Genomic DNA, 8,948 nt, shown 5'->3' with positions numbered 1-8,948 from the left:
GTCAGCTGCCACAACTTTAGCACAACTTTTACTAGATATCTTGTCTGGCTCGAAAGGATGTGTTTTGAGTTGGTGTCCAATGTTTGTTTCTACAAATGGGCCAAATATATGAGCGTGCACTTAATTTAAAACAATTGTCCGTTTTCCATGTTTAGGTCACTGTGATTTACAGTCACTCAAACCTTTCTGCTCCCTTCGATAGCTCAGTTGGTAGAGCGGAGGACTGTAGGATGTAGATAACAGGAATCCTTAGGTCGCTGGTTCAATTCCAGCTCGAAGGACGTGGTTTTAGTTGGTGTCCAATGGTTGTATCTCCAAATCGGACACCTGCATAACTAGTACTTCTTCAGAAATTGAGTTCACTGTCACTGTTGGATTTGTTCCGACAGAAGAAAAGCTCTTTCTCCTCCGTGGTTTAACAAGTACCTCAATCTTTAGTAAGTTTATTTGGAATTTACGCTGTTAAACGAGCATTTACGTAGACTAACACGGGTAGCCATTTTTCATGTTCAGGTCCGGTCACTTCCAGTGGCTGACATCTGTCTCTTCCCTTCGATAGCTTAGTTGGTAGAGCGGTGGACTGTAGGATGTTAATAGTAGGAATCCTTAGGTCGCTGGTTCAATTCCAGCTCGAAGGATGTAGTTCTTGTTGTTGTCCAATGTTTGTTTCTATAAACGTTCCAAATTGTGAGAAGCACTTATTCAGTGTTTGAGTTTGAAGTCATTACTTCATTCTTCTTGCCAAATGTGTAAGTGTTTGTTTCTGTTCATGTCCGTTTTTGTGTTAAAATGAAGAGTATATACTGTGTGTGTGTGTGTGCGTGTTTGTGTTTTTGTTTTGTGTTTGTGTGTGTGTGTGTGTGTGTGTGTGTGTGTGTGTGTAGTTGTTTTGTTCATCAAGCTGACATTTGATATGAATACACACCTTCACGAGGCGGACTCTTTGTATTAGCAGGACAGGGTCAGTGTCATGCTCATTTTGAAAATGTGGAAGTGTTTCTATAGAACTAGTGAGCTCAGCTTTTGCAAAAGTCATTCTAGTCCACAATTACTCGGATTGTAACACAGAATCATCAGTTATCGAAGAAACGTCAGCTGCCACAACTTTAGCACAACTTTTACTAGATATCTTGTCTGGCTCGAAGGATGTGTTTGGAGTTGGTGTCCAATGTTTGTTTCTACAAATGGGTCAAATATATGAGCGTGCACTTAATTTAAAACAATTGTCCGTTTTCCATGTTTAGGTCACTGTCATTTACAGTCGTTCAGAACTGTCTGTTCCCTTCGATAGCTCAGTTGGTAGAGTGGAGGACTCTAGGATGTTAATAACAGGAAACTTTTGGTCGCTGCTTCAATTCTGGCTCAAACAATGTTATTTGTACTAGTGTTCTGTAAAACATTGTCTTCATAAATTAAGTGTGTCCTCTTATCTGTTCCATTCATTCACATTCTGCCCTTTAATGCACTTAAGTGTAATTTTTGTCCTTGCCCCATTTGTTATGGGCATGGCTCATTTATCTAATTATCTCCTGTCCTCTTAATTAGCCCTGTTGTCAGGTTGTCATATTTGTGTTTTACAGCTCAAAAGAGACTCTGTGAAGAAAGTGGAAAGTGGTGTCCCTCTAATACAGCAAAAAACCTGGTTGGGCAGCAGTTTCCTTTGAGCACACAAAAACCTGTGTGTGTGTGTGTGTGTGTGTGTGTGTGTGTGTGTGTGCGTTTGTGAGTGACTTCATGATGACACATGGTCGTGTGTGTTTGGCAGGTAGTGGTCCAGTTATCAGGTCTGACCAGCTGCTTCATGCTCACTAAGCTCTTTACCGGCCAACACACACACACACACACACACACACACACACACACACACACACACACACACACACAGCAGCAGCATCCACACCTCCACCTTTTTCTTTCCCTCCATAATTTTCCTGTTCTCTCTCTCTCTCTCTTTCTTCCCCTCAATGACAGGTTGGACTTTTATTTTGATAAAACCTCACAGGTAGAGACGTTCTTATTGGAAGCAGAGAAACCTCAGATTTATACTTCAGTACTTTAGTAAATGTACTTAGTTACATTCCACCACTGTTTCCCAATCACTCCACCTCTAAAAGTCTTTATGATTGAATTCCTTACTATGTCACATTTATCAGTCCTGTCATCTCCAGTCATCTGTTCTATCTGTATAAAAAACTGTGGTTACAATAATGAAAATATTTTACGTCAGAGACTACTTTTATGACTAAATAATAATTAGTTATTTTGCTGTAATAAACTGAACATTTGGTTTTGATTCATCAGTTATCAGTGCGTCAGGATGATTTATGTGAATAATAAAAACAGGGTTCAGTACTCACTGTGAACAATTTTAAAAGGTTAAAAGTTCGAGGCTGAAACTTAAAAACATACTGAAGAACAGTTGCCTTGAAATTTAGAGTTTTCTGAATAGACCTGTGAAGGTAACGATATAGCTACATACTGGTCAGTTTAGAAGTTAAAATAAATTTTTCTGCATTTCTGAAAACTTTATTGATGAATAAAACAATTGTATTTTCTACTTTTCTTTCATCTGACGCGACAGGACGTGTTTAAAAATCTACCTGCTGCAGAAAAAGGGCAAAAAAATGACATTTGTGTTGTGAGAGGATGATAAATATTCAATGTTTTCTACATGTGATTCAGTAATGACTAATTTTCTTAAATCATAATTTAGCTTTTGCACCCTCAACCAATGAGAGACGAGATGAGATGTGTGAATCCCTCCATCTTCAGACCTCCAGCCTCCTTTTCTTTCCCCCCCTCCGTCCAACCGTCCATTTAACCAAACTGGAACCAATCCCATCATACTCACACAAACTCACACACACACACACACTCACACACACACACACACACACACACACACACACACACACACACAAACACACACACACACACACTGAAGCCTGCAGGAGGTTTAGCTGTGACTCCAGATGACTCGGGCAGATTTAGGGAATAAGCGACAGGTGGTGTGTTGTGTGTGTGTGTGTGTGTGTGTGTGTGTGTGATGTAGCCTCGAAGCAGATCCGGCTGATCGGTGAAATGTGTGTGTGTGTGTTACATGAGCAATATGTCAAGTTGTGTCATCCATCTGCGTTGACCTCGCGCGTTGAAAATGTGATAAAACAATAAAGAAGCTTTGACTGCAGAGTTAAAACATCTGAAGCATCGAAGGAGGAGGAGGAGGAGAAGTAAGAGGAAGAGTGAAACCAGAGGGTAACAGGAAATACACATTCTGCTTCTGTTTATTTGTCCTTTGACAGACGGATACTGACACTGTTTTAAAGCAGGGAGGGTTGTACTGGAAGCACTGGGATGTCAGGTGTGACTGAATGGTAGGAGGACCCCTTAGAGAAATGTAGGCATTTTACTCTAGAGCATTAATTCCCAGAGCCCCAAACGTGGGTCGCAGGAGATTTTATTTGGGTCACGAATATATTTGGAGAATTTCTTCCTCCTGCTAAATGCACTTGTTCTCATTTATGAAGTATTTAAAATGCGTAATAATTTACTGATGAAAGAAATAAAAAACAATGTAATGCCTGTTACAGGAACTCTTAAATAGTCTCATTTACAAAGTGTGTTTTTAATAAAACATTAATAAAAACACAGTTGTGATTTATTAAACGTATTTCTCTTTGAAATTGCTGCTTCACCTGTTCGAGGAAATATGCCGTGATGTAGAAACAGCAGTAGAAAATTTTAATTTATGCAAAAATCTGCTCTTCTCATTGTGAACTGGCGTCATCACACCTTAATGGGGGTTGCGAGGACTTCTTGATTTTAAGGGGTGTAAGAAAACTTAAATAATATACATAATAGATATCTCAGCATTTCTGTGAATAAAAATCAATTTAATTTCTTGTTTTTTTTATAATCAGCCTCCTGAAATAGAGCTGAAAGAACAATGAGGAGAAAACACTGAATTTGTGAAAAAAGTCTGTATGATGGTTAAAAAATTGAAAAATACATAAAACAGACAGAAAATTATATAAAAGGTTCCTGAAAATATCAGGAAAAATTATCTCATTGTCACAAACTTGCTGCAGTCATTGTGTTCACTGTTTGCATTCATTGTGCAGTTTATCAGCTGATCTCTGCTGTTATTGTTACACATTGAATATAATCTGAAATATTGATCAGATATTTCAGTCAGGGAAGAAAGAAAAGGAAAAACCTTGCTCCAGACGACACAAACCGCCACCGTTCAGTTTTTCCTGTGAATCCAAAGTGCCGGATCACCAACCTCCGGCTCACTCGTGTGGAGAAAAGGGTCCTATTTTTCTTTATTTGGTGTGTGTGAGTTGTGTGTGTGTGTGTGTGTGTGTGTGTGTCCTTCCACAGGGAAATCTTTCAACTTTCCAACACACTGTATTCTCTATTCTCCAGTGTGTGTGTTTTTGTTCCCAGAGCACCTTTGCTTTCCACATCATTCAACACCCCTCCAACCATCTAACACACACACACACACACACACACACACACACACACACACACACACACACACACACACACACACAGGAATATGGGAACGACCTGGTAACTCCGATCTGACAATTTGAACACGCTGATATTGAAGATCCAGACGTGAATAATTAAAGACTTCTGTTTCTGCTAAAAAACATCATTTGGTTTATTTAACGAGCTTCAGCTGAGACCCAAAGTGAACTCTGATGTAACAACGGGTAAATTACATTAAATCCTCTTTCTCTGTAAAGCAGTAATGGGACATTGACAGGCTCAGGTTGTTGTTAAAATGTTTATTTGCTGCTTTACAAATCTGAGTGAACTGAACTTATTTGCGTTATAAAAATCATATAGTAAGTTAACTGAACTTGAGAAAAACACGTTCAATAAGCTGAAGACATTAAGTTAAACCAGGAACTGTTCAGTCAAATGAACATTACAAACAAATTTGACTTCCTTCCTTCAAGTTTAAAATTTCAAAGTTTAATTAGCTTGAAATAAATAAAACCTTTATATTTACATGATGAGAAAAAAGATAATTCAGTTTAGTTTTGTAGTTGATTTCACTACATTTCTGTATGATTTTTTACAGTGTTGGTTTAACAGAAACAGTCTTAATATCGCTGTCACTCGCCACCAGACTCCATAGAGAAAAACAGTAATTTTACCTCACAGATCATTGTAACTTCAACTGAACAGTCTGTTTTACTCTAAATGGGACCATCAGTTACTAAATGAACATCATGCTGTATGGAAGAAGACTGAAACTAGAGACTGAGACCAGAAACTCATCAGGAAACTGTTTACTGAGCTCATAAATCAACTGAGAAGTCGACTCATTTCTCCATAAGACTGAATGGTATCAGTGTGTTATTGCAACCAGTGGAGCCGCCCCCTGCTGATCGTTACATAGAATGCAGGTTTAAGACACTTCACAGACAGAAGCTCTGTCTGTTATATAAACTGTTGAAGGTGTAGGACCCACATCGGTTCGCCCTGAGTCCAGTTTCTGTTTAAACCTGGAGAGAGGAAAAAGAAAGGAAAGAGGAGCCGAGGACAGGAGGAGGAGCAGGAGGAAGAGTCCAGGCGGAGAGAGAGAGGAGGTGACAACGGAGAGACTGAAGGGAAGTTAGGAACAGGAAACAGGTGAATGTAACACACACAGACACACACACAGTTTGTCCACTGTCTCAATAGAAAGGAATTAAGCCTCAGTGCTTATATAAGACGCCTCCACAAGACAGGAGGAGTTATATAACAGGAGGAGAGGAGGAGAGGAAACGAGAGAGGAGGAGAGAGGAAGCTATAGAGGGTGGAGGAGAGGGGACTGAAGGAAAGGACAGAGGATGAGAGATGAAGAGAGGAAAGGAAAATTGAAATGAGGACATAGGAAGGAGGAGGAGGAGGAGAGGAGGAGGAGAGTAAAGGAAAGTAGAGGAGAGGAAACTTGAGGAGACAGGAGAGAAGAGCTTCATCAACGTAAATGAAAAAATGCAACTGACTGCAGCTTCCTGTTCACACACACACACACACTGAAACTCTGTCTCCATGACAACAGCTTCCCATTCCCTCCCTCCTGTTGATTGGCTCACAGACACGTCACATTCACTACTTTTAAAAACTGGTCCACACTCAGTTAGACTGGTCCACATTCAGTTAGACTGGTTTAGACTCAGTTAAACTGGTTCACGGTAAGTTAAACTGGTCCACACTCAGTTAAACTGGTTTAGACTCAGTTAAACTGGTTCACGGTAAGTTAAACTGGTCCACACTCAGTTAGACTGGTCCACACTCAGTTAAACTGGTCCACACTCAGTTAAACTGGTCCACACTCAGTTAAACTGGTTCAGACTCAGTTAAACTGGTCCACACTCAGTTAAACTGGTTTAGACTCAGTTAAACTGGTCCACACTCAGTTAAACTGGTCCACATTCAGTTAGACTGGTTCACACTCAGTTAAACTGGTTTAGTTAGACTGGTCACACTCAGTTAAACTGGTCCACACTCAGTTAAACTGGTTTAGACTCAGTTAAACTGGTCCACACTCAGTTAAACTGGTTTAGACTCAGTTAAACTGGTGGTAAGTTACGGGGGGAGGGGGTGGAGCTACGAATAATGACCAATCGCTGTGCAGACTGAGAGGGACGAATAAAATTCTTTTTTTCTGATCTCTGGGTTAAAGTGACGTTTACTGACGGTAAGACTGTAATCTCCCAAAAATAAACTCTCTTCCGTAATCTTTTGATGGAGCTAAGCTAGCAGTTTCCCTCTGCCTCCAGTCTTTGTGCTAAGCTAGGCTAATCCCGTCTCTGTCCCACACGCAGAGCTGAAACTGATCCTCTCGTGTGGCTCCGAGGCAGACGGCTAACGAGCACATTTCACATGAAAGATCTTCTTGTTCTTTCGCCCGCAGTCCAGCTTCGGTGCCGACAACAAAGCCGATGAACTTACATCCGCAACGAAAAAAAAACATCAGCCAACTCGCCGTAACCACAGTAACTAGCAGCCCGAGGACACTAACATACAGATTTAATGAGTTGGAACGTCAGATGAAAAACATTGGACTCAGCTGTCTGTTTCTTTCTCTCCGCGGTTCCTCTCCCTGAAATGATCCGCTGATCATTTATGGGGATATTGTGGGGAAGCTGTGACAGACGCTGACTCCTGACCTCCTTACAGGCTGCTCGCCACGCTGGAGGAGGAGGAGGAGGAGGAGGAGGAGGAAATGAAGCCGTCTCCACTCGTACGCTCCTTTCATGTCAGTGCAGATATTAGAAAGTCTGTCTCTCCGCGAGCCGGTATGATCTCACTCCAGAGGTCGTCTGTGGGTTTAATCTGAACTACTTTACTTGAATGTTTCCATTTTGTGCTTCCTTATATATCTATAATATATATAAATATAAATAATATAAATATTGCACTTTATGCTCCCCCTGTTCATCTTACAGCTGTGGGTACTTTCAGATTAAGAGTTTGGGGTTATAATTCATACCATGTGATCAGGTTATAGATTATGATGCATCAGTGTCGATTAAAGCAGTGGATCCTTTTTCCTTAAGGAACCTCGTTTCTATCAGAGTAACTGACTATATGTTATATAGATAGATATTTCATATTATATTCAATAATAACAATAACAGTAGAGAACAGCTGATTCATTGTCTGTGAATATTTTTACTGATAATTGTAGAAACATTTTATAGAATTCTCTTTTATTCTCTATTACTTTATTTTATTTTTTAAACAATCATACGGACTCAATATGTTTCTTTTTTGTTAATTTCTGCCATTATATAACTTCAGTCATTTTAACATAAATATACAAGCATCCATCAACTGTCCCTCCAAAATAAAATAAAATAAATATATAAGTAACACCCAAAAGAAACAGATGAAGAAATAATAAATACATTTTGAGAATATATACACTGCATACACACACTTATACACACATTTACTATGAAATACTGGAAAATTACTTAAAATAAAAATAAATTATATTAAATTTGAGTGGTCATTGAGATGGTTGAAATCTGGGATTATGGAGGTTAATTTGTTAAAATAAATGTTCCTTATAATGTTTAACATTGTAGGAGGAAGCAAACATCTGACCTCACATTCCTTAAGTTTTAGAGGATGAAGTGAAAACGATGAAAGCTTTGACAGCTGCTGATTGGCTCCTGCTGTAAACTGTCAGTATGTACGTCTGTAAATGTGAGTGAAACACAGACGTCGTGGAGTGAATCCCTAAATCCCACGAGCTCTGTACGCAGGTAGCAGCGAGGCAGACTGAGCCTCTGTCGCTGTGCGAAGAAAGGTTTTCTTTTTTTAAATATTTGGACGAGCTGCAGAGAGACAGACATTGGTCCCACCGGATTATGTCAGCGTGGAGAGTCTCTGAGCAGATTATGAATCAGGGTGAGAATGAGTGGGGAGTGTGTGGGAGAGCATCTGGAGAGGTGATGATGTGTGTGTGTGTGTGTGTGTGTGTGTGTGTGTGTGTGTGTGTGTGTCCATATGTCAGTGCAGATGAGGCACTCTGGGGACGGAGAACGCCGGTGCCTGGGGAGGTGAGTTTTTTTGTTTCAGTTTAGACTGTACACAGATATCACACACACACACACACACACGCACACACACACACACACACACACACACACACACACACACACACGCACACACAATGAACCCATCAGGTGAGGTCAGACAGATGAGGTGAGGTCATTATAACCATAACTTCTCCATGATTTATTGTTTTCTGTTCCAGTAAAGACTCTTAAGGAGCCCCTTATCAATCACTGAGGAAATGAATGACCCCTGACCCCTTCAGTGTTTTCTGCTCACTGATTCTGGAGCTGAACTCAAGCTGTATTAGAACAATGGACATCAAGATGTAGATATTAAATAATACACTGTAATGTGTTCAGTTATTTTAACTAATT

General features: G+C 40.0%; 2 non-coding genes across 2 annotated transcripts; both read left to right on the top strand.

The window, feature by feature from the left end:
• The first annotated feature begins 192 nt into the window (after positions 1-192).
• trnay-gua (transfer RNA tyrosine (anticodon GUA)) lies at positions 193-281 on the top strand. The gene is given in 2 exon segments: positions 193-229; positions 246-281. It is a non-coding gene; the product is annotated as a tRNA-Tyr (tRNA).
• A 268-nt stretch (positions 282-549) lies between these two features.
• trnay-gua (transfer RNA tyrosine (anticodon GUA)) lies at positions 550-638 on the top strand. Its single transcript is given in 2 exon segments — positions 550-586; positions 603-638. It is a non-coding gene; the product is annotated as a tRNA-Tyr (tRNA).
• Positions 639-8,948: the final 8,310 nt, after the last annotated feature.

This window comes from Dicentrarchus labrax, unplaced genomic scaffold (genome assembly GCF_905237075.1).
Source record: "Dicentrarchus labrax unplaced genomic scaffold, dlabrax2021, whole genome shotgun sequence".
In the NCBI taxonomy this organism is placed as follows: domain Eukaryota; kingdom Metazoa; phylum Chordata; class Actinopteri; family Moronidae; genus Dicentrarchus; species Dicentrarchus labrax.
The sequence above is the reverse complement of the archived record's forward strand: the minus strand, read 5'-3'. Positions and strand labels throughout refer to the sequence as shown.